Source organism: Lepus europaeus, chromosome 3 (assembly GCF_033115175.1).
Source record: "Lepus europaeus isolate LE1 chromosome 3, mLepTim1.pri, whole genome shotgun sequence".
In the NCBI taxonomy this organism is placed as follows: Eukaryota; Metazoa; Chordata; class Mammalia; order Lagomorpha; family Leporidae; genus Lepus; species Lepus europaeus.
This window is the reverse complement of record NC_084829.1, coordinates 2,849,084-2,875,645: the sequence shown is the minus strand read 5'-3', so window position 1 is coordinate 2,875,645 and position 26,562 is coordinate 2,849,084. Positions and strand designations below refer to the sequence as shown.

The window sequence follows — 26,562 nt, the reverse complement described above, 5'->3', positions numbered from 1 at the left end:
TGTTATGAGGCAGACAGTTAAGAAGACAGCTGCTTTCTCCAGGAATTACATATCTGTGCAGATGTTCTCCTGTGTGTACGTATGGATATACTGTCCGGACTTCTCATCATGGACAGGAAATTTCCTTTTGTTTTTGCTCATTTCTCTCATCTGCCAGTCAATGAGTCAGTTCCACCCCTTCTCATCAATCATTTACTGGGGCTTTGGGGTGATATGCATTATTCCTAGGAAGTGGATGGGGAGGAGAATGTTTAGAGAGGTTACTTTTGTGCAGTGTCTCCCTAATGATACATGACAGAGCTGGGATTTGAACCCAGGTCTTCTTACTCCAAAGTGTTTTCTTCCCCAATACGTGTGTTCTGAACAGCTTCTCGAAGAAATGGATGGCAGACTGGGGTGAGCTGCCTGATGGCTCTGTGGGATGGGCCACAGGAAGGGTGGCTTCTGTGAGGGGTGCCTGCGTTAGTCCTCCTGCCCTGCTGCAGAGCTGGCGGGAAGAAGGCACCGCTGTTTCTCTCAAGGCTGTCCATCATGGTGGCACCTGGCATTGGAAAGGAAAGGCATGCTCCCTTGTAAATTTCAAGGAAAGGGAGTACTGATTTGCACCAAGGAGGATGTGCAGCCCTTGTCTCATGGTTGATTTGTTTACAGCAAAGCCAGAGCATTTTTAGTGCCAGCGCTTGCCCATGCAGGCAGATGGTGCAGAGCCAGGCAGGCTCTTTTACGGGAAATGTCATCGTTTTTATAGACCTGGCCCCTGACGTGGTCAGGTTTAGCAACTTACCCAAGACCACACAGGGAGTGGAGCTGGGGGAACAGCTGGCAACAAAGCCTCCTCCTTCCAGCCAAATGGTCTTTCCCTGAAACTACCTACCTTCCTCAGGAAACTAGCCTTTTAATAGCAGTCCCCGCTCCACCCAGAACTCCGGGCAGGAGGGTGAAGAGAGGCATCGTCTGAGAGCCTCCTCTGCACTCAGTGTTTCCACATGGTGAGCTGTGTGGCCTGCAGTCGCTGGGCTGAGTCAGAAGCGTGGCTACACGGGTGGGGAGGAGGAACTGGTGGCATCCCAGCCTGGGACATCTCCCTGTGAAATCAGTGATGGGGAGCAGTCTTGGGGCTGGATGTGTATATTTGTAATCACCTTGCCTTGGTTCTTCACTGAAGAGAATGAGGGAATCGCCTCTCCTGGAGGTGCTGTGTCACTGCTGCTGGACCCTGAGTGCCAGCTCCCCAGCCTGTTGACTATTAGAAGGCTTAACTTGTCCCTGGCTTTTCTTGGCAGGTGTCCATGTAGAATTCACTTTCATGTAGTTATATGGTGGTCTTTGTGTAACGCACTCTGGTTGCGAGGCTAGTGAGCTTCAAGTCAAAGGCATGCTTTGGGTATACTCTGCCTCATAAACATTTTTATTTTATTTTATTTTATTTTTTTATTTTTGACAGGCAGAGTGGACAGTGAGAGAGAGACAGAGAGAAAGGTCTTCCTTTTGCCGTTGGTTCACCCTCCAATGGCCGCCGCGGTAGCGCGCTGCGGCCGGCGCACCGCGCTGTTCCGATGGCAGGAGCCAGGTGCTTCTCCTGGTCTCCCATGGGGTGCAGGGCCCAAGCACTTGGGCCATCCTCCACTGCACTCCCTGGCCACAGCAGAGAGCTGGCCTGGAAGAGGGGCAACCGGGATAGGATCGGTGGCCCGACCGGGACTAGAACCCGGTGTGCCGGCGCCGCAAGGCAGAGGATTAGCCTGTTGAGCCACGGCGCCGGCCACTCATAAACATTTTTAAAAAACTTTTATTTAATGAATATGAATTTCCAAAGTACAGCTTATGGATTACAGTGGCTCCCCCCCCCCCATAACTTCCCTCCCACCTGCAACCCTCCCCTTTCCTGCTCCCTCTCCCCTTCCATTCACATCAAGATTCATTTTCAATTCTCTTTATATACAGAAGATCAGTTTAGTATATATTAAGTAAAGATTTCAACAGTTTGCACCCACATAGCAACACAAAGTGAAAAATACTGTTGAAGGACTAATTATAGAATTAAACCACAAGGTACAGCACATCAAGGACATAGATCCTACATGATATTTTTAAAAAATTGATTAATTTTCTATGCAATTTCCAATTTAAAACCGTTTTTTTTATTTTCAATTATCTTTATATACAGAGATCGATTCAGTATATACTAAGTAAAGATTTCATCAGTTTGCACCCACACAGAAACACAAAGTGTAAAAATACTGTTTCAGTACTAGTTATAGCATTACTTCACATTAGACAACACATTAAGGACAGATCCCACATGAGACGTAAGTACACAGTGACTCCTGTTGCTGACTTAACAATTTGACACTCCTGTTCATGGTGTCAGTAATCTCCCTAGGCTCTAGTCATGAGTTGCCAGGGCTATGGAAGCCTTTAGGGTTTGCCGACTTCGATCTTATTCTGACAGGGTCATGGTCAAAGTGGAAGTTCTCTCCTCCCTTCAGAGAAAGGTACCTCCTTCTCTGATGGCCCCGTTCTTTCCACTGGGATCTCACTCGCAGAGATCTTTCATTTAGGTCTTCTTTTTTTTTTTTTTTTCCAGAGCTTCTTGGCTTTCCATGCCTACAATACTCTCATGCCTCATAAACATTTGATCACTTCCCTTTGGAGACTCTTGATGTGCATGTTTTTTTTTTTTTTTTTTATTTTTTATAATTTAAAAGTTCAATTGAGAAGCAGAGTTTGTTCGCATCCACTGGTTCCCTCGCCAGGCTGAAGCTGAGAGCTGGAACTCCCACCTGAGTGGCCATCACTGTTACCCCCCAGGGTCTGTATCAGCAGGAAGCTGGAGTCCAGAGCTGGAGCCAGATGTTAAACCCAGGCACTTTAGTGGGACACTGTGATGTGGGCATCTTAACTGATGTCTTAATCTCTAGGCCAAACACTAGCCCCAGTGGACATAATCTGATGTCAAACAGAATCACAAATATCTGTGTCCTGAAGCCTTCCTCCTGACAATAGGTTGTGTGCCTCTTATTTTGCTTTTTTCTGTTTTCTAACCAATGTGTCTGAACACCTACTCCCATTTTGCTGACAGTAAAGGCTGTGTCCTTTAGTAGTTAAGCTCACTCTGTCCCGAGCTGCCTGAAACTAGGTAGATGGTGCATAAGCCAGGTAAGCCTGCCATGGAATCTGCAGTACCTTTGAACTTGTTTTGGATTCATTGTTGAGTGTTGGCATCAAACACTGTTGAAGACACAAGACATTCTGGAGTCCTGCTCTGGTTGGTGTTCAGGAGTGCCTACTGTGCTTAGTAAAGTCAGCTTTTACGAATGCTTTCAAGTGGAACCTTGCCTTGCACTCCATGACTACATTTTGGTAAATGTAAATTCTCTCTGGGTTTGGCACCCAAAGGAAACACGTAGAGTCCAATTTAAGGTTGCGTCCATAGCACAAGGTGTTTATCAGTGCAGTGAGGGAAATAAGCCACCAGGTGGCTCAAGTATATAGCATCTGTGTTTTTAAGTCCTTGGTAATTACACTTAAACTTTGCAGTTGCTTTGTACTTGAGAGATACCATTTACTATGAACCCATTGTAAAGACTTAACATCACTTTAGAAGTTTACATTATTTAGGAAATAAAGAAGAGATACACAATGCCTAAATAATCAACATGTAAATGTGTTTATTCCCCAGAATTTAAAAAAGTTACTTGATTTCATGAAAAGCAAGTTGTTATATAGCTTCCCACTTAGATGAGGAGGAAGCCTAAAATGCTGAAGTATTTGCTTTATGGTAGAGTATGTGTGCAACAGAGTCAGCTATTCCAGTTCCCCTTAGCATACTAAGACTCACTACCTTAATTTTGCTTCTCATACTTCTTACTCTCAATCACAGAGTCTCTGGAATTTGAATTTTTTTCCTGAGAAACTCAAGATATAGTGGAAAATATAACACTTAAAAAATTTAATGTCCAGTTTCCTGTTTATCTAGGTCATTTTGCTTCAAAATTGTCAAAGTCATTACTATTATTTGTTACAGAAGAGGAAAAAGGAAAAGAGAGTAACACTTAAATTGTTTTTTTCCTTTTATGCTAATTCTAGTTAAATTTTAGTTAAAGATTTTGCCAGAGAAAAGATGAAATAAGTTTTTAAGAACATGTTTTAAAATTACGATTTTATTTATCCTTGTTAACTCCGTGTTCGTATAATTACATCAGAAAGGAAACCAAGATCTTTACTGATAGAGTTAAAAATAATGCTTTCTTTTTAGTGAAGTAGATGCTGATAATTCCAAAGACTCTCTAAGGAGTGATTGTGGCCAACAGAATAGCATTTCTTGAAAATTGCTCCTGGACTTGGCCAGAAGTTGCGTTGCTGTGTCTGACAGGCGCAACGCACATGCAGTTGACTGTGCCAATTGCCCCTTTGCATGTGGTTAGCCAAGTGGTGATGAAGCGCCTTCAACAACAGATCTTTGTTAACGTCTTGATTTTTGTGAAAGAGATTGATGTGATTTTAATGAACGGTTTCTGTTTGTGAATTGTGTGTTGCCTCTCTCTCATAATTACAAAAATAAAACAACTTAAAAGAGTGTGTGTGTGTATGTGTGTGTGTGTTTGTACTTTTATTCCTAGTGTCTTTTATTTACATAGGTGGCTTGGTATAAAAATGGATTCATTTTGTCATAATGATAAATGAATTAGTTTTATGATGTAAAACTTGTTCATTAGTAAAGTGAGGAAGCAATAAAGAGGTAGAATATGCTTATAGGTATAATCTGGTGTTGTAATACTTTTAGCTGTTATGTATGTTTCTCAAGTGTAAACCCCTGTGTATGTGTGTTCACGTGTGCTGAACACACATTCCTTGAGGAACTGACCTTTAAGAATCATGAAACATGCAAGTATTTCTCCCATATTATTCGCTGTTAATTCTTCACAAGTTTTTCAAACATTTTTGCAATGTGAATATTACATGATGTTCATTCCTGCTTTAAAATTCATTCTAGTTTATTTGCTGCTTCAAAGATTACTATGAACTTAAAAATTACACTTTGCATTCAGAAAGAACTCTAGTGTGGAATGCAAAAGCACTTTGATCAATAGCTGCTGTTCCTTCCACTCCTATGTATGCAGAGCAAATTGCTGATGGATCTGGGCTTCAGGCAGGATTTCCTGCACGTGGGAGCCACCTAACTTGACTCACATCATGCTGGATTGAGAAAGACAGGTAATGTATATAATACCTTCTTCTCTGGGCCACTGTCACTACGCTTCCGCTGTTCAGGAGTCCTTGTGGCTATGTTGTGTGATTCACCACCTTTATCGTCTTGAAATGAAATGCGTGGATAACAGAACTACACGTGTAAGAAAAAAAAAAAGCCCTCTGTTTTCATTATGAGGGAAAAAAAGGAAATGAAAAGAAAGCTGTTTGTCTCGAGCACTCGTGTTTCCAGTGCAGACGCTGTGGCACTCGCGCATTAGAGGAAGTGCTCAGAGGCCTGCACCTCATCACCATCATCTCTGGTGATGGCGGCAGGTGTACATCGTGGTATTTGGTGGCAGTGGTGACTCAGCAAACACTAGTGTGTCATCATTTTTTGAAATTTAGGATTTAGTAGTCTTTCTAAAAACATAATCCTTAAAACACATATGTACTTTGTGCCCATGTGAAAAGCAGGTTAGGGTCTAGGCTTGGATGTAAGCAGATTTTATACCCGTGTGAATATATGGGACTTCAGGAGGTCATGAGGAATGCAGAAGAAACTGGCTGTGTGGACTGTCTCAGGTGTTGTGGGACCTCTAGCATTCCTGGTGTCCAGTCTATCCTATGCTAGGAGCATTGTCCAGTGATGTGACAACCAAAATGCTGCACCAACTCCCAGTACCCTCCTCAGGGCCACCCTGGCTTAGCAAATCACTCAGCTGTGCTCATGCAGCACCCGTGTTGAGAACCATCCCTGTGGCAGGGGTGCCGGGCACTTATTTCCTTCCCCGAGAGCACAGTCTTGTGTGCAAGAAAACACATGTGCTACGTCAGGGAGAGTGAGGTGGTGTGGCTACAGCTGAGTCCCAGAAGAACACCTGTCAGGCATTTCAAAGATGAGCTGTTTTCCTCCTGCCAGTGCACTCTCTCCTGTATTGCCACAGTTCCTTGGGATCCTGGCCAAGAGGAAGCTGCCCTCTGGAAGCACTGGGTGGGAATTCTAGCTCTGCCCCTTGTGAGAAGTGAGACTCTGTGCAAAAGCTTGACTTGTCCAGGCCTTGGCGTGCTCATCTCTAGAAGTGTAGATCATGGTATTACTTACATAATGGGATCATTGTGAGAATTAAATAAGATAGTAAAGACAGTACATCAGCATTCACAGTGAGTGCTTAAAGTGTTCTTTAAGTGTTTGTGAACAAAACAATAAAGCAGACACTAAACTTCAACACTAAACTACCTTTGCCCTGTTATTGGAAACATTTAAATAATAAATTTCCTTTGGTTTGCAATGTCAGATTCCCATCCATTCTTGCCTTTTTTTCTCAACTCTGATTATTTTTTTCAGAAATAAAATACAAAATTTAATAAGCACTTTCAATTTTAAAACTCTTAATAAAAGTTACAGCTTGAGTGAGTATCCCATTGGCTAAGTTGCCTTCCTGAGCTTTAATGACAGGCATAGGTGAGCAAGAAGTCCATTGAAACACATGCTGGAATTAGTGATGTCTGTAAAAGGTTCACATTTGATTATCCAAGCTGTGCCATAATCCTACCATACTCCATCATTTAAAACAAAAGAACAGCTTGCTGCACATTGTCATCAACCCAGTAGTGTGGAGTTGTGAGCCGTCTTGGTCACAAAAAGTTTTAGTAGAATTGATCTTTGTGTTGTAGTAGTGGGTGCTTGCAGACTTAGGCCATCAGTTATGTAGTAGGATATCAAAGCCATTCCCCATAACCAGTGGAATACAGACTGAGAAGTGATTATTTTCAGATGTGAAAGTGTGTTTCCAATCCTCCAGAGAGGTGTAGTTTCACATTCTGTAAATGCCATCAAAGTGAATATACTCTGAAAGTATATTCAGAACCAGAAAGGCAGGAGATTATGAAGTGCAAAGTGAGCAGAGCACTGAGAGCAGTGGCTCCCACTCTGCTTCTAAGTAATCTGCATTCCTGGGCGCCGTCCAACGTCTACTAAGTCAGAGTTTCTTGGGGTGGGGCCTGGAAGTCATTGCTTTGAACAGGTTCCCCTGTTGATTCTGATAATCATAAGGATTTGGGAATCCCCATTGTGGATTGCAAAATAAATACTCCAAAGAGAAGATTCTCCTGAATTTCTAGTTGCTCATTTGGTATATCTACCTGGATGCTCTCCCTAAACCTCAGAGCCAACACAGGCAAAATAAAATACTCAGAATCCTGACCTCCCCATTGCTCCCTCACCCAGTCCTAGTTCTGTGGTTTGCTTGACTTGTCTGCCTCTTACCCAGGCTCAAAACTTTTGAACTTTCCTGCTGCCTTTCCCCCCAGGACCAGTCAGTTGCCATGTGTTCTGTCTCTTTGATTTTTCTGATAGATCCTACCCCTTTTCTGTCCATGTTTTCATGAACTACTTGGGTTTTGCATTTTCATTGATTTCACTGGGTTTAGCCTTCCCCACCAGTTCATGTAACTAGGATATTTGTTCTCTTAGAGCAGCATACTGGTACTGACTTGAACTTTAGCTGAGCAGCCTAGCCCTACTGTGCTGTCATCCCAGTTCTGTCTTCTCTGTGTGTTGCAAGCTTTGGCCATTGACTGTCCTCGTCTCCTGCCTTGCCTTTCTCAGCCTCCCTCATTGCTTCTGGGCACAGCATCCTGCTGCCCATGGCTCTCCCGCCATTCCTCTGACTCCGCTCAGCAGGTGTCCCTGGTCTCTCCTCTGTATCCTCTGCCACTGTTACAGTTGGTTCTTGGTTTATCCTCGTGGCTGGAAGCTGAGCTTCTTGTCTTCTTGATACTCCTGTAGCATGTGGCGAGGGACCTCCGCCATTTTAGGTGGAACAATACTAAAATATCTGGAAACTAATCTCTCGTTGCAAAGAATAAGAATTAAAACCTCTTAATACTTTGTCCTACATCAGTAATGAATCCATCCTTATCAAAAGAGCATTTTTTGTTTTTACTTTTTTTTAAAGATTTTAAAAGTGTTTATTTGAAAGAGTTACACACAGCGAGAGACAAACAGACAAAGAGACCTTCTATCTGCTAGTTCGCTCCCCAGATGGCTGCAAGAGCTGGATCTAGAGGACCAGGCCGGAGCCACGAGCCAGGAGCTCCATCTGGGTCTCCCACATGGGTACAGGGATCCTAACACTTGGGCTGTCTTCTGCTTTTCCCAGGCCATTAGCAAGAAGCTGGATCAGAAGTGGAGTAGCTGGGAGTTGAACTGGTGTCCATATGGGATGCCATCACTGCAGGTGGTGGCTTTACCCACTACGCCACAATGCCACCTCATTGTTTTTAATATAAAGACGTCGATTATGTGACCAGCATAGGGTAGTTTTAGGCATCTCAGAAAAGGTAGCCTTGAAGCCTAAAAAGAACCTTCATAATACTCTTTTTGTAGCAGGTTTAAATTATTAAGCTTTGAAGATTTTAAATAGAAAGGCTAAGATAATTTGACCATTTATGGGATTCAGCCAAGTTGAACTTTGTCTGACGAGTGAATTCTGAACATTTAGGTAAAATAATCAAATCCCTACTGTGGTTGTCTCCAGTGTAATAGCCTTGTGCACTCCTATTATGCCCTCTGTTCAAATTCCCTCTCTTGGGTGGAAGTGGATGTGTGGTCTCCAACTGTGTGACAGGCTGTGTCCTGGAATGGAAAGGGGGTGGGCTTGTCAGGAGTTAAGGGACCTGGATTGTGTGCTAATCATTTCTGTACTGAGCTGAAGCCTTTCCAAGGAGCCTGAACACTTTACTTTTCAGCTTTCCTGGGAAAAGGACTTGAGTTTGTTATTTTCTAGGATTTGAGAGGCAAGAATTGAGTAGTGATCCTGAAATGAGAGTACTGGCTTGAATCCACAGTTTTCTGCTCTTTAAGTAATTGACTGTATTGAAAATCTTTTAATAGCAGTCACTTGAATAAAACATTTTCAACTTGAAGATCCATTGCTCATTCCCTTCTAATGTGGATACCATGTTTTATATTGTACATTTTAATAAAGGAAAGGCAGATACAAATCATAGCCCAAGATTTAAGTCTTCTTGGTTTTACTTGTTTGACGTGTCATTAGGGAGAGCTTTCTGAACTTCGTTTTAGACCCCAGAGTTCCCTTCTGAAGAATGGACATAGTGGTGGTGCTGCCCTCATAGGATAGGGTCTCATCCCTAATTAAATGACACGATGTGTAGCTGGTGTCCTGTCTCTGATAACACGTGTGTTTTCTAAGTGGAATGCTGTGAGCCGTTTTCTGTGCTTCCTCCATTCTACATTTTGTCTAAGAGCTTGGTACTGCTCCAAGGAGTAGCTTAGGTCTACTTGGATGAGAGTCAAGCTTGTGACTGTGACTAATTGGGCCACAGGTAAATCAGATCCAGAGAACTATGAATGATTGCTGGGTGATAGACAAAAGAATGAAGCTTGTTTCCCAAGCCTGTCACAGTCTTGCTAGTGACTGTTGCTTCCTCCAAGACCAGTGGGGTGGAGATGAAGATGTAGAACCTGCATGAGGCCCTTCTTTGACCTGAGACAGGAATGCTTTCCCAGGTGACCAGACGAAGGCGTCGTCTTCATCCCCACTGCTTGAAGGACACCTGGACCTTTGTTCACCCATTTCTTTCGTGAACTTGTGTGGTGACCTGGACCTTTGTTCACCCATTTCTTTTGTGAACTTGTGTGGTGAGGAAGATCTCTGGTCCCAGATGGTGTCGGTGGAGCAGACACAGTGCAGAGTACCAGGAAGGATGTGACTGCCTGCACGTGGGATGTTTTAATGATCTGGCAACGTTTGTAAAGCGTTTATTGTGCTTAAATGTAGAGTATCAGCAGTTTAATGGGAGGCTTCGCTTCACTTTCAGTTGAAAGTCTCAACCTTGTCAACACCTTATTTTACATGTACATGAATATAGATAATATACATGTGTGTGTGCATGTGAAATGTGGCAAATACCACATAAAGACTGTCTTACGTGCTCATTTGGTTGAAGACACCAACAACTAGAGTATTAGTGCTCATCAGATCCTCATCTTGCTTAGTCAGATCTTGATAAGTGAAACTCTGTAGGCGGTTGTGTGGTTTTTTAGGCCTTGCTTGACAGAATGGATTTTTTTTCCCTTCAGTTAATAAACAAACCTAAACAATGATCTTCAGTGTGTATTGGAGCAAATGCTTGCAGGCAGCTGGAAGGGACATCAAATTCAGAGATCAAGTGTTTCTAGCAGGATTGATTTATTATGGGAAGGGTAGCCTACACATGGTTTTTGTAGAAGTAGCTGTAGGGACTTGTTACAGATTCCCCCTCCCTCCAGGTTGTTTCAGATATTTGAGTGTTTTAATGGAAACCTTTAAACAGTGCCCTTGGCCTTATTTTGGGAACTGGCTAAATTGAATAGATAGATTTATGCCAGGTCCCGTTAATTGGCAATTTTGCTATTTTTAAGGGATAGGCACAGTCCTTGATTACAGTAGCATAATATTTAAGTGATTTTTGAATTCTTGCACAAGCAGTATTCTAATAACACCACACAATAAACAGGACAATGGCCCCTGTAAGGTTTAAAAATAAGCAGCTTCCATTTTCCTGCATTTTTCTTCTTATTTCTGTTCATATGTACATTCAGTTTTTATATGACCAAGTTCACTGGTTCTTAGCGCAAAGTGAACTTGTTTCACCGGGACCACCTGGCAGCTTTGATGGCTGTTGCTTGGTGACTTGGATGCCAGCCAAGTTTGGAGCTCATTGGTGAGAATATGAACACTATATGTAACAGAATAAAATTCTAAGAAATATGTTAATTTGTTCAGTTTTTGAAAAATTGTTACTAAGTATCTCTGGTTCTGTTTTCTCACCTTCAAGATGGGAACAGTAATATGGAGAATCTGGGGGGATGGCAAGCTGGAATCAATATTTCTTTAAAAATTTATTTGAAAGGCAGAGATAGGGAGAGGGAGAGAAAGAGATGGAGAGAGGAAGAGAGAGATAAAAAAGCGTTTCCATCCACTGGTTCACTCCCCCCATGGCCCCAACAGCCAAGGATAGGCCAGGCTGGAGCCAGGAGCCAGGAACTCCAACCGGATTTCTCACAGAGGTGGCAGTGTTTCAGTCACTTGGGCTTGTTCTCTGCTGCCTTCTCAACATACCAGCAGGTAGCTGGATTGGAAGTGGAGCAGCTGGGACTTGAATTGGTGTCCGTGTAGGTTGCCAGCATCCAGACAGATTCCTAACTGACTGTACTACCACAATGCAGGCCCCCAGTGTGTGTGTGTGTGTGTATTTAAATTTTATTCATTTATTTTCATTTTATTTGAAAGATGGCGGGAGATTTTCCATCTACTGGCTCACTCTCCTCATGCTCACAACATTCATTGCAGGGTCAGGGTGAGGCCAGGGGAGACTGGGCTGCCATCTGGGTTGCCCACATTGGTGGTAGGGACCCACGTACTTGAGCCATCACCTTCTGCCTCTCATGTTGTGCATTAATGGGAAACTGGAGTGGAATCTGGGTACCTGGGACTTGAATCAGGCATTGTGATAATGGGATGTGGGTTTCCAAAGCAACTACTTAACCACTGTACTAAACCCTTACCCTCACAATAAGTTTTGAATGGAACCTCATTTTTAATCACGAGCTGATGAGGCCTAAGGCAATTTTGGTTTTCTATTTAATAAACATGATGTAATCTTGGCCCTAGTGTGGCAAAGCTGAGGCACTGATTCTGTCATGGGAGAAATTCTGAGTGTTTTAACGGGTCTTCTGGGACATGGGTAAAGGAAATTGCACGCAGGGTAGAATAATGCCAGCAGGACAGACGTAGTGCACACCTAGGCAGGGTAGTTGAGGAAAATGAGTAAAATAATGTAGTGCTGTTAGTTGTTGGCTCTTGACAATGATGGGAGGTGTTTAATTCTTCCACATTGTTGGATCCTCAAGGTTAGTGTCTGCCTGTGGACACTGACTTAGAAGTAATTAATTATTTCTAGTCAAAATATTTGATCATTGTAGAGTATAAAGGTTTACAATGAAATGAGTAGTGTTTTTGAGGAATAAATGATGGTGCACATGAACTTCAGAAGTACCATGCTTTGTCAGATCTCTGCCAGTGTGCAGTAGCAGGCATGATCTGTAGGAGGGTATTGTTGTGATTTTTGACATCAAATTATAAAAAAAGTTAGGACTTCAGTGGTAAATCCCAACTTTCTTTCATTCCTCTCTGGCTGGATGCACTCTTGGATACTTCACTGCTTAGTTAAGTGTTGACCAATTTTCAGAACCCAGTTCAAATCTAGCTTTCTCTTGTGGGACTTGACCAACAAACAGCCTACCCTCCATAGGCCCACCCCATCAAAAATGAGCTTTGTGAGAGCAGGGAGCTCGTCTGTTCCTCATCACCACAGTTCCTTCCAGTGCACAGACCACCAGCATGTAAAGGAGCTCTGACGCGAGGGTGTGCTCTGTGCCGTGAAGGGAGGCCAGTGGTGCCTCCTGGAGCAGCTGCTGACAGTTGTCCTGGGCTCTCAATGGCTCACAGTGCATAAACAGGAAAGGAGAGATTGACAGTAATGGGTTAGAGAAATTTTTGACCATTGATGCTGGTGTTTTAAATCTTGGACTTCATTTGGTATGTTTTTCTTTTTAAATTTCATTTTTAAAAGAAAATATTTTTTTCTGTATTTTTACCAAATAATTGTTCTGTGATTGGGGATGAAAAAAAGTGATCCTTCATCACAGGTGGTTTGAGAAGAGTGACAGGATGGTGATTGAATGGTCAGTATTTATTCAGGCAGACCTCTGTGAGGGTGCGATTTGCACTGAAATCTAAAGACATGGAAGCCCTCCCCAGGCAGCACACACAAGGTCAACCCTGTCAGGCGGCAGGAAGCCTGATGTGTTCTCGGAAGGCAAGAGGCTCAGCGTAGTGGGTAAGGAGTCTTAAGGTGGGTGGTGGGGGCCGGCGCCGCTGCTCAGTAGGCTAATCCTCTGCCTGCGGCGCCGGCACACAGGATTTTAGTCCCGGTTGGGGTGCCAGATTCTGTCCTGGTTGCCCCTCTTCCAGTCCAGCTCTCTGCTATGGCCTGGGAGTGCAGTGTACACAGTGTCGCTTACGGAATAGAAGTGATGTGATCTTACTCACGGATTAAGAACACTTGTGCCATCTGTGAATTTTGGGGGGTTGAGAATTGAAGAACGTGTACCAGTTAGGGAGCTGTTACAGTAGTCATGGCCCTTGGTGATGGGGGACTGGACGTGAGTATAGCTAGGGGAAATGGAGAAAAGTGGACGAATCTGCGTGATGCTTTGAAATTGAACCAGTAGGTCTTGCTGCTGATGGACTGGCTTCTGGGAGTGGAAGAAAGGAGTCAAGGACGCACCCTGTTTGTCTTGGTCATTTAGATGAATGGAGGTGCCGTTTACTGAGTAGAAAGAAACGTTTGGAGGAGAAAGATGGGTGGGAATTAAGAATTGAGACATACTAGTTTTATTCCCATCCCTCTGTATGTTTTTTAAGGATCCTTTCAGAGGTGGGATTTCATGGGTCTGTCTTAGGTCCTGTTATACATGACGGGGAGAGGAAATACCTAATGGACAGGCTGGAGGCGTGGTGGAGTCTCCAGCTGGTTCCAGTGGTTTAAAAACATCGGAGAAAGAAAGAAATCTTGTTTATCAAATATTTTGGAAGCTCTTAGAAAAATTCTTTGGAATTAACAGGAGGATTTGTTCACATTAGCCATTATTTGTTCCAAGTGGCATCCTGCTCTGTGTTTATTTAGGCACGATTTATGTCTCAGCTCATTCCACAGAGGTTGAGTTTACTCGAGTGGAAAAGTATAGATGGGTATATCGGGCCACCGTGTTTACACAGTTTTTCTTTTCTTAAGGCATTGAGAGGAAAAGTAGATATTGCAACTTCTCATTACTGCTTTTTAAATCCCCAACTTTATTCTTCAAACCATTTTTATGTTTACTGGCTAATGTCATTTTTCTCAGTATATTCACAAGATGAAAAGATAAGATTTATTATTACGCTAGGGATCCCCGCCCTGGAGCGGGCCCCCAGGTTGAGAGGACAACTGAGAGAACACATTAGTTCTGGTGGATACTTTTCTCTGCAGCATTAGTGGCTCTCCAGAATTAAGCAGGTGTTTTTTATGTGGCCTGAGCCTTGTAAGGTGAGATCATGACCTTCTTCTTCTGTTTCCCAAAGAAGGGGTCCTTTGATATTTTGAAATAGGCCTGGTCTTTGCACAGTCTCAGATATCTCCCCTTGCGTCGGTAGCCTGTTGGGTCACTCCTCTGGTTTTCTTTGATTCCCTCCTTGTTCCCTGAGCAGTCCTAAGTACCCCAATTGTTGTTATTGGGGCTAGGGAGCCAGAACTGCTTAATTAATCCACTTGCAATTAACCTGTGCTTATGACTGTTAAGATATTGTGCTGTAATAATGTATCTTTTTCAGCTTCACTGTGATCAAATGAGTGAATGATCTTACATTTCATTTAAATATTGTGATTTCATTTTACTTACTTTGGCAGTATCCCCATCCATTTGTGCTGCTTTAACAAAATGTGATAGACTGGGTCATTTATAAATAGCAGAAATTTATTTCTTGAGGTTCTGGAGCCTGGGAGTTCTAAGATTAAGGCACTGGCAGGGCTGGTGTCTGGTGAGGGCTGCTCTCTGCCTCCAAGTTGGCGCCTTATTGCAGTGTCCTCATGTGGTAGAGGTGAAGCCTCTTTTGTAAGGGCATCAAGTCACTAATGAGGGTAGAGCAGAGGAGTGGAGGAGGTGTCAGGTGAAAAGGTCAGGCAGGCACACAGCACTTCCCAGAAGGCCCCTCTCTCAGCATCGTCATAGTGGAGACCGAGTTTCAGCATGAGTTCTGGTGGACACAGCAAGCAGCCAATCATAACTTCAAGACTGAGTTCCCGCAAGTGATTTTTTTGTTTTTTTTTTTGCTTTGCATGACTCTTTCACACTCTCTGGGGACCTTGATACTGTAGCTTCTTGAAATCAAGTTGTAAAGATCCTTTGCAGGTTTTTATTTTGAAGAGCAGCTGCCTCTTTCTGGAAAGGAGGTTCCTTGGATTTAGGTTATATGAGATTTGTGCCGAGTTTTACCCTCTTTACAGCGCTTTTCTATGTGTGCCGTGGTGCCTTGCATTTGTTTCTCCTCGTTTGGGCTAGATGATAGTGTTCTTGAAGGCAGGAAGCATTCTTCCTTTTTTATTCCATGTAGAAAATAAAATTGCCTCTTGCACAAAGTAGTTATTCAAGAACGAGTATCGAGAGAGCTCCATTTAATCCTGATAACAGCACCTCTGTTTTCCCGTACTTATTCGTGGTATGCAGTATTTTTTAACAAAGGATGTTTCCAGGGATATGTTTTGGCATCTGAACATCATTGCTGTTGGAAGTCAGGGATTGTGGATGCTAAAACACTGGAAAAGGGGAATTATATGCAAATTCTAGGAAATCCTGATTTGTAATGCTATCTCATCGTCCCGTCGTTTTCGTCTTCATAGCTACTATTCCCAACCTATTCTCTTACCCAGCCTTTTCAGATTTTACCACAGACCCATCCCTTTTCCCAAAGAATTTTCTTTATTGACATTAAGCCCATCCTCAGGTGAGTCACACCTTTACCTCACCTACATCTCTGTGGTTTGATGATCCCTCCCTTACTTAGTCTCTTCCTTCCCAAGACTGGCCCTTCCAGCTGTGTGGTTTTTTTTTTTTTTTTTTTTTTTGACAGGCAGAGTTAGAGAGACAGAAAGTTCTTCCTTTTTCCATTGGTTCACCCCCGAAATGGCCACCACGGCCGGCGCACCGCGCTGATCCGAAGCCAGGAGCCAGGCACTTCTCCTGGTCTCCCATGCGGGTGCAGGGCCCAAGCACTTGGGCCATCCTCCACTGCATTCCCGGGCCACAGCAGAGAGCTGGACTGCAAGAGGAGCAACTGGGACAGAATCTGGCGACCCGACTGGGACTAGAACCCGGAGTGCCAGTGCTGCAGGTGGAGGATTAGCCAAGTGAGCTGTGGTGCTGGCCCAGCTGTGTTCTTGATACCAAAGACTTTTCTCAGGGGATACTTTCCTTATTTTGTACCCTTTCCTTTTGCTCTTTTTCCCTACCTGCTTACAGATTTTCCTAAAACATGAGACTTCCTTGACTCTCCTAGCTACTTATGTTGCTTTCATAATCCCCTGCTCGTCCTGATGGCAGCTCTCATGAGGTGTCCCCTCTGTGCCAGCTTCCACATGACCCTCCCCTGTTCCTCTGCCCATGGTAGCCAATGTGCGGGGAGTCCCAGTGCTGGGAATTGCGCTTTGTGGGGAAGGAGGAGGCCTTCTGCAGTTCCTCTGGGACAACCCCTACTTGACTCCCTGGCGTAGTCTAGAGTGGGCGTCTGAGTGGGGTTCTTTAGCCAGATCCTGTGTTAAAACTCCATGCTTGGATCCTGATGAACTGTGCCCACTTCACACATGCAGTGCAGAAAAGTGAAATCATTTAGCTGAAGTCAGAGCCAAATCTTTAACTTCAAAGTCTGTTTTTAAGCATTGTTGCATTGCCTTAAATGCTGGGATTCTTTCAACTGTAATGTAAAATCGTAAGACACAGCATTCGGCTGGGTGTTTGGCTTAGTGGTCGTAATGCCCTTGTCCCGTGTTGGAGTGCCTGCTTCTGAGTCCTGGCTTTGCTGCCAATTCCAGCTTCCTGTCACTGTGCACCCTGAGAAGCGGCAGTGATGGCTCAAGTCATTGAGTTCTTGCTGCCATTGTGGGAGCCCTAGGTTGAGTTCCTGGTTCCCAGCCTGGCCCAGCCCCAGCCACTGTGGGCACTGGGGGGATGAATAAGCAGATAGGAGGTCTGTCTGTGCTTCTTTCTCTCTCTGCCTCTCTAAAAGATTATTAAAAATTCAGTTAATATGTTTAAGAAAATTGCAGATAAGTAGTTCATCAGTAGAGTGAATCAGATTCTATCTGGTTTTGATGCCATTTGTCAATTAGCAGTAATGGAGTTTGCATCCTGGATGGCTGACATGGGGAGGCAGTCGTCCCTGGCTGTAGACTGGGAAGCTGATGACTTCATGGCGTGCCTAGCTCTAGTCGTGTCTGCTGCCTTCAGCCACTTGAGGACAGATCGAGCATCTGGGTTGCAGGGCTCTTTCGTGTGCAAGTCCTGTACTCAGGCAGCTTGGTGAGAGCAGTACTATGCCTCTATTCATCAGTAAAATGTGGGTGACAAGAGTGCAATTTTATAAAATGAGGATGGTGATGGTGCTCTAAACTCATAGGGTTGTCTGTGAATTGATGAGCTAGTATGTTTAAAGTGCTTATAACACATTTTAGTATTAACAATACAAATATTTATTACTTTTTAAAATATTTATTTATTAGAAAGTCAGAGTTACAAAGAGGAGAGGCAGAGAGAGAGAGTCTTTCATCTGATGGTTCACTCCCCAGTTAGCTGCAGTGGCCGGAGCTGCACCCATCAGAAGCCAGGAGCTTCTTCCTGGTCTCCCACACGGGTGCAGGGCCCAAGGCCTTCAGCCATCTTCTACTGCATTCCCAGGCCATAGCAGAGAGCTGGATTGGAAGTGGAGCAGCTGGGTCTCGAACCAGCGGCCATATGGGATGCTGGTGCTTCAGGCCAGGGTGTTAACCTGCTGCACCACAGCGCTGGCCTCCTAAAAATAATTATTACTGTTAATTGAGACTTACTGGAAATATATTCTTAAACTTTTATTTTATATATTTGAGAGTCAGATAGACACACACGGGTATACAGACGCAGACAGAGAGCACTCCTTCTGGTTCACTCCCAGATTCCCAAGAGCTGGAAACTCAACCCATCCAGTTCTTTCAAATGAGTGGCAGGTCCCAACTACTTGAGCCATCACCTGCTGCCTCCCAGGGTGTGTACATTATAAAGAAACTTGAATTGGGAGCACAGCTGAGACTTGAACCTAGCACTTCCATATGGCATGTGAGTATCCCAACCAGTGTCTTTAACTGCTAGGTCAAAGTCTTGCCCCTTGGTGCTTTTTCAAAAGTATGTTGGAAAGCACTTACTCATTTTATCCCCCAAGCCTTTTTAGGTACATTGTGTGTGTGTGTGTGTGTGTGTGTGTATGTATTTTGAGAGTTGGGAACTTTGAGTGTCTAGCATCTTAGCACAGTATGTTGAATGCATAAAATACTCAATGAATATTTATTAGATGGATGATACTACCCAAGATTGTGTGACTGGTTAGTGTTACTTGGGAGCCTATTATTCATTTGTGACCTGGTCTGAAGTCTTATAATCCTACTTAGTAATTATTGTGTGTTAGGATCTGGGGTGGGAATCCTCACTTGGCCCTTGGCTGGTTGCATGACTTTGGTCCCGTGGTGGAACATGCCATGCTCCTGGGTACACTGGCAATGTCACCTGCCCTTCCTGGTCCTTAGGGTGAGAGGAAGTATGACCCAGTTCCTGACATGCTCAGGTGTTTGCGGAATGGTCCCTATTCCTAAATTTGAAGAAATGTTAGCCTAAGATTCAATGGATGTGTGCACCAACTGTTTTATAATCTATGAACACAGGACTTGTTTCCTTTATTAAAACTACTGATGCAGGATTTCACAGATATTTTCCTTTATTCTTTGTTATCAGATCAACTATCAACTGTAACCTCTATGAGGAACCAGAACAATTAATTTTGCCTGTGTAACTGATGTAAAATAGAACTTCCTGTTTGCATTTCATCTCCAGTTTATGCCCAATCGGTTAGAATTAATTGCACTAAGAAAATCGGGTCCATATTAAACTGTCTTCTGTGTCTCCAGTGTCTAATTTTTGAGCCTTTCTAAACTTGTGACTTTCTCTGCCTTGGTGCTTTCTTTCTGTCTTGTGCCCTGTAAAAACATGGAATCGTCTGGTGTTGGTTAATGTTATCAGTTCATCAGCTGGGTGCAGGTGGCTTAAACTGGTTCATTGTGAAGCATGTTGTCTTAAAAACAGATTTGTGCTTGAACTTCTTACTGTGACTGAAAATCTCTACCATTCCTCCTCTTCTGTTTTTGGATCAACTGTGGCTCTTAATGAGCAAGTAGGCAGGGCAGTTTTGTTTGTGGGTTTAATAATGATAGGCTTTAAGGTTATAGGTTTCCTTTGGAGTGTATCTGATTGTATTTTCTAAGCATTGATAAGTAGTATTGCCAATTTAAAAACCCCTGTAATTGCAGATTTCCTTTTAAAGTAATGAATTATGTAGACTAGTATTTTAGTTTCTAGTTATTTTTATTTAAAATTAGCCACTAATTTTATTGCTTTGGAAACTGAGAATATGACTGTGCAGTTTGTTTCTTTGGAATTTTCTGAGTTTTTCTTTGTGGCCTAATACATGATCAGTTTTTGCAAATGGTTATGGATACTTAAAAGGAAGATACATTGTTTCAGTTTGAGTGCAGAGCTTGCTACAGATTCTTTAGCTGGACCAATTACGGATCCTCTGTGCTTTCAATTTCTCTGGTGGAATGTCAGAGTGAGAGGCCTGCAGTCCTCTAAATGTTAGGATTTTAGGGGATCAATTTCCTATGCACTTTAATAATTTTTGCTTCTTATTTTTTTATCTTTTCAATGCAATGCTACTTGATACAAATTTATGATTATTACAAGATAATTACTCTATTTAATACTTTTGTCTTACATTCTTGTTTTAATATTGCCACTCTTTTATTTTTATTTGCTATTGTGATCTGGTTGCTTTGATAGATGGTATTCTATTTTTCTTCCTCATTCTGAGAGATTTTGTCCTTAATAGAGGGGTGTTAAATTCATTGATTAATGATTATCTTAGCAGATAAGGTTAGATATACTTTTACCTTCTTATTTCTTGTTTTCATGTATTCTTGTTTTGTTTTGTTTTGTTTTGGGGGGGGCATGGTCTTGTGTACTGTTTTGATGTCTTCTCTGGTGTTTGCAAGGTATCAGTTTTAAATTCTGCTCTCTGAGAAATCACCTCGGATTTGGCTGCCAGGTGAGTTGTTCATCTGCCCTGTGTTGTGTTGACTCTGCCCTCCACTGCTTTCAGTGTGGGCCTAAATTCTTCTGCATTTTGAGTTTCCCTCCTTAGTTCATCACCTCCCATTTTACATTATCCCATTACATCTTCTTTCTTTATGGCTGTGTACACCTTTTCATAGTCAGTCGAATGAGGATGTTGAGTTTACTGGTGCTTCTTCATGTGCTCTGGTTGATTGTTTCAGATCCCACGTCCTGAATCTGTAGGATGGTTAGCGTGTTTTCTCCCCGTATGTGCTAGCCGTACACCTGCAGGGTGCTGTTTTTGTTAGTTTTATTCTGTCTTCATCAAATCTGAATATACTTACTCAGTGTTTCTTGATGACACAAATATAAATTAGACTGTTTTCTGTGGATCTGTTTGCTGGTGTTGACTGTTCTCTCGTCCTTTCTGGCATTTGCTTGTTTGTTAGGGCAGTTATTTTTGTCACTTTCTGTTGCCTTCCTAGGTAGGAATAGAGTTGAAAGTGTCTCAGGGACTGCATTCCACACTGAATCTATGGGGAGACAGCATGGTGGAATGGGAGAGCCCTGAGACATCTGCCATGTTTAGTTTGTTGTGAAAGAAAACTGGATTAATCCTTTCAGGTCTGTTTGAGTAGGAGACTGCTGGAGGCCAAGGAGCTGCTGTGCTTTTGATGCAGGTGTTTCTAGTACCTGAAGTCAGCTTGCACTTGGGCCTACCTCTGAGTTGATGTTTCTCCCACACCTGTGTCAGAGTGACCAGATGACATGGTTCAAACCCAGATTACCAGGCCCTACCCCAGGCCTAACGAATCAGCATCTGGGAGCTGGGGAGCCTGGAGTATAGAGTGTGGGGCCTAGAACACACACACACACACACCCACACACCCATCCCTGTCTGCTGGTTCCCTCCCCAAATGCTAATAGTGGGTGGGGCTCTGTTGGTGCCAGGCTGGGAACTCAGGGAAGGTGCAGTCAGGAGCCAGAGTTGGAAACTGAGCCCAAATATTCTGAAGTGGGGATGTAGGTGTATTAATCAGTGCCTTAACCTCTAGACCAAACACCTGCCCATGGACTGTATAGTTTAATTACTATCTTTTTAACTTTTTTTTTTTTTTGACAGGCAGAGTGGACAGTGAGAGAGAGAGAGAGACAGAGAGAAATGTCTTCCTTTGCTGTTGGTTCACCCTCCAATGGCCGCTGCAGCCAGCGCGCTGTGGCCAGTGCACCGCGCTGATCCGAAGCCAGAAACCAGGCGCTTCTCCCGGTCTCCCATGCAGGTGCAGGGCCCAAGCACTTGGACCATCCTCCACTGCACTCCTGGGCCACAGCAGAGAGCTGGCCTGGAAGAGGGGCAACTGGGACAGAATCCAACACCCCGACCGGGACTAGAACCCGGGGTGCTGGCGCCGCAGGCAGAGGGTTAGCCTATTGAGCCACGGCACTGGCCTTTTTAAATCTTTATAATTGAAAATAGAGCAATATAAAAATAGAATATGGTTATAAATTCTATATACTCATCATTTCTCTAGCTTCTTTTTTTTTATAAAAGATTTATTTATTTGAAAGTCAGTTACACAGAGAGGCAGAGAGGCAGAGAGGCAGAGAGAGAGAGAGAGAGAGAGAGAGGTCTTCCATCCGATTGTTCACTCCCCAATTGGCTGCAATGGCCAGAGCTGCGCCGATATGAAGCCGGGAGCCAGGAGCTTCCTCTGGGTCTCCCACATGGGTGCAGGGGCCCAAGGACTTGGCCTACTTTCTTCTGCTTTCCCAGGCCATAGCAGAGAGCTGGATTGGAAGAGGAGCAGCCGGGACTAGAACCGGCGCCACGTGGGATGCCAGTGCTTCAGACCAGGGCGTTAACCCGCTGTGCCCCAGCACCAGCGCCTCTCTAGCTTCTAATACATGGCTTTTCCCATTTCATCTATACCCACATAGCCTATTATTTTTTCTCTACTCTGGATTATTTTGAAGCTAATTCCAGATTTCATTTTTATTTCATTTGTAAATATTAGCTTATATGTCTTTAAGAGATAAGAGCAGGCTCTGATGCTGGGACGCAATGGGTAAAGCTGCTGCCTGTAGTACCAGCATACCATATGGGCACCAGTTCGAGTCCCAGCTGCTCCACTTCCAATCTGGCTCTCTGCTATGGCCTGAGAAAGCAGTGTAAGATGGCCCAAGTGCTTAGGGCCCTGCACCCACATGGGAGACCTGGAAGAAGCTTCTGGCATCTGGCTTCAGATCGGTGCAGCTCCAGCCGTTGTGGCCATCTGGGGAGTAAACCAGCAGATAGAAGATCCCCCCCCCCCCGTAACTCCGCCTTTCAAAAAAAAAAAATCTTTAAAAAAAGAGAGCTAAGAGCACTGTAAAAAAAAAAAAAAAAAGGTCTAATACCATTTATCATGCCTAAAAATTTAATAGTCCCTTAATCTTGTGAAGTATCCCATCAGTGTTTGCATTTTTTGGTTATCTCATTCCTGTGTCATAGCGTATTTGATTTAGAGATTGGTTTCCTCATCATTGCTTTCTGTTTGCTGTTTTGTTTTTCTGTGAAATTTTTGAGGTTGAAGAAATCAAATCTGTTGTTTCATAGAGTTTCCCATATCTACAGTTCCCTATGGTATCATTTAATATGTCCTTATGTTCCTATAAATTGGTGGTCAGATCAGTATTGGTTTCCTTTTTTCCCCTCAAGAAAACTGCAAAGATGCTGTGTTATACTCCGTCCAGAGGTGTATAGTGTTGGGTCATCTTGTTGTCAGGTTTTCAGCCAGTAGAGTTCATGTCTAGATCTATTAATTCGTTAAAGGTTGGAAAATAATGACGTTTCAGTTATCTCATCCCTTCTTGATGGATTAAAGTTCTGTTAAAACACAGAAGGAACTTCCTTCTAATCATCTGTTTGGTGACCATAAATCACTTCTGTACAGGAAAGATGGAGTAATTGCTTGATTCTTTTACTTGCCAGTTTTCCGTTGAAGGAGTTGGTTTCCCAGTGTGTTAGTTTGCTCGAGCTGGAACGGTGCCGAGGGCCACACACTGGACAGCACAAACCACGGAAGCGTATAACCCCATGGTGCTGCAGCCTGGAACCCAAGGTGAGGGTGCCAGGAGGCTTGGTTCTTTTGAAACCTCTCTCCCTGGTCTACAGCCCAGGCTTCTTGCTGTGTCTTCATATGGTCTCCCTCTGGGTGTGATGGTCTCTCCTTGTAAAGACAGTCATTTAGGAGTAGGTACACCCTATAAGACCTCATTTAACTGTAGTCACCTCTTTAAAGTCTCTGTCTCCAGATAAGTCACATTCTGAGGCATTAGGGGTCAAGACTGCATGAATTTTGAGGTGGCCCTGGTCCATTCTAGGACATCTAGCTGCCGATAAAGGTGGAATTTTTAAAGCAAAATCATGTTCTTCTTTGGCCACTTGAGAGCCCTTTTAGGTTGCTCCTAAGACCTTCAGTGCAACCCTATTCTTGGGTAGCTTTCTTGCTTCTGGGTATGGCAGGATGTGCTTGGTCTATCTCGCTGCTCCAGACCTGCATTAAATACTTCTTCCAGGAATCCTGGCTTCTTTTAGGGGTTATGGTGCCAGATGACTCTTAAGTCCACTGATCTTGGAAACTCTTACCACGATGTAGGAGGTGCTGTTGTAGACTAAGAGTGTGGACTCTGGAGTTCCTATTGCTCAGCTGCAGCCTGGCTCCATTACTTACGAGCTGTTTGGCTTGGGCAAGGTACCTAAGTTCTCCGTGCCTCAATTTCATCATCAAACCTGTTTCATCATATATAACCTCCACAAAGGCAAGCACGCTGTATTGTTTCCAGCTATATTTTCAGAATTTAGGACAAAGCCTGGCAGAAAGTTGGTACTTGATAAGTATTTATTATTGAACATCTCTGTGAAATGACAACAATAATAATACCTTCTTTCTAGGGTAATGCGATACTTGTGGATAATGCTTATGAAATGTTTATAGCTGTCAAGAATTATGAAGGATCTGAGATTTTAATCTACTTAAAAACTAAGTATTGTGGGGGCTGGCATTGTGGTATAGCGGTTAAAGCCACCACCTATGCTGGCACATATCACCATAGTGGTGCCAGTTCCAGTCTAGCTGTTCCACTTCTGACCCAGCTCCCTCCTAATGGTCTGGGAAAAACAGCAGAGGGCGGCCCAAGGCCCCGGGCCTCTGCATCCGTGTGGGAGATGGGAATGAAGCTCCTGGCTCCTGGCTTCTGGCTCCTGACTAGCCCAACCTGGGCTGTTGCTGCCATTCAGGGAGTGAACCAGCAGATGGAGAATCAATCTCTCTCTCTCTCTCTCTCTCTAACTCAAGTAAATAAATCTTTGTATCTAAAAAAAAAAAAACAAACAAAAAATCCTAAGTATCAACAGAAGACATGAGAGTCTTTGGGCAGATACTTTATTACTTACATCTGTAGCCGCACAAAGGATCACATTTTCTTGCTCTCAATTCTGGAGCCCCAGTTCTCACAGGAGAATATGACGATGACAAGGTGAGAGCTGTGTGTACAGTCAGAAACAGGATCTATTACTCATAGCAGTAGCCGTAGTGAGAGTAACACATTTTCTTGTTCTCATTTCTTGAGCTGCATGCAATTCTCATTTGATGATGACAAGGTATGATCTGTTTATACAATGAGCTAGGTTCCAGGAGAGGAATCCTGTGCTTGGGGAACCCAGATCTTTATAATGGACCATAAATAAACTTACTCCAGAGGGAGTTTCTTTATTTTCTAAAACTGTTCACTGTGTCAACAACATCCTTGCCCAGATAAAATCTTGTTTTTTATACAGTATATCATTCTACCAGGTAAACGTAAGTAAACTATTTCAAAATATAGAAAGAAAAAAATTCTTGAAAATATGGTGTGGGACATAGGGCAATCAGTACTTCTGTTTATAAGATGTACAGAATAGTGAGGGGCTCATACAGAGTTGTTCCCCAGCAGATAGTACTCATAGATACAGCTAAGAAATATTGGTCATTACAGTATTGATGGTGATTACATTATCCCCATTTTCCAACCTAAATATACGATATCCTCTGTCTCTTTAATCCCTTGATTCTTGGGTGTGTATTTTGTGATATCTGGTACATCATGGTAGCATTTGTCAATTTTGATTCTTTATTTGATTTTCAGATTTTAAGTAGTGGTTTATTCCTGTTTTAAAAATGTGTATTTTTTTAAAAGATTTTTTTGAAAGTCAGAGTTACACAGAGAGAGAAGGAGAGATAGAGAGAGAGAGAGAGAGAGAGAGAGAGAGAGAGAGAGGTCTTCCCATCCACTGGTTCACTCTCTGGCTGCAATGGCTGGAGCTGCGCCGATCTGGAGCCAGGAGCTTCCTCTGGGTCTTCCCATGGAGGTGCAGGGGCCCAAGGATTTGGGCCATCTTCTTCTGCTTTCCCATGCCCTAGCAGAGAGTTACATTGGAAGAGTAGCAGCTGGGACACGAACTGGTGCCCACATGGGATGCCAGCACTGTAGGCGGTGGCTTTACCCGCTGTGCCACAGCACTGTCCCCCCCCCCCCATTTGTATTTGTTTATTTGATTTTTTTAAAGATTTATTTTATTTATTTGAAAGTCAGAGTTAGAGAGGTAGATCCAGGGAGAGGGAGAGAGAGAGAGAGAGGTCTTCCATCCACTGGTTCACTCCCCAAATGCCACCTGAGGGTAGATCTGAACTGGTCCAGGACACAAACCACCAGTGAGAGTCAAGTGCTGCCAGCCTAATATATGATGGAGTCCTCTTTCAGTCTGTGTCTTGACTTTGTAGTTGACTTTGTAGTTGACTGAGGATGGTGTCTGATGGAGGACTGGAGTGGGTCAGAACAACCTCAGTTACAGGGACGTCGGCACCTGGGATTGATCCCCAGCTTGGCTCCTAACTCCAGCGTCCTACCAGTGCAGAGCCTGGCAGGCGGCAGTGACGGCTTGGTGACCGCATTCCTGCTGTGGCCATGTGGGAGACCTGGACGCTGTTCCTGGTGGCTTTGGCCAGGACTTTTGTTGGTAACTGGGAAATGGACCAGTGGATGAGTGCTCATGTTCACATATACTCTGTCTCTCTGCCTCCTGATTAAATAAATAAAAACAAAAATTAAACAGATCTTGACAAATACTTTATGAATGTAAAAGGAAAATAAAGTAATTTTCAATAGCCTCTGTTTTCCTAGAAGACTTAAAACAGTATTGGTTTTTCTTTTCTTCCTTTCTGTTTTTGCTTCCTGGTTGTTATAACTTGATACTGCAGTGTTGTTGAGTGGTCTGTTTCTTATGGAGATGTCTCAGTTTTTTTATATTAAGTAGACTTTTGGTTAACCATTTTTAGAAG

The 26,562-nt window shown here is 43.4% G+C and overlaps 1 protein-coding gene across 1 annotated transcript in view; it reads left to right on the top strand.

The window, feature by feature from the left end:
- The window catches only part of GMDS (GDP-mannose 4,6-dehydratase), a 632,400-nt gene that overhangs the window by 55,383 nt on the left and 550,455 nt on the right, over window positions 1-26,562 (top strand). The gene's annotated exons all lie outside the window — the stretch shown is intronic.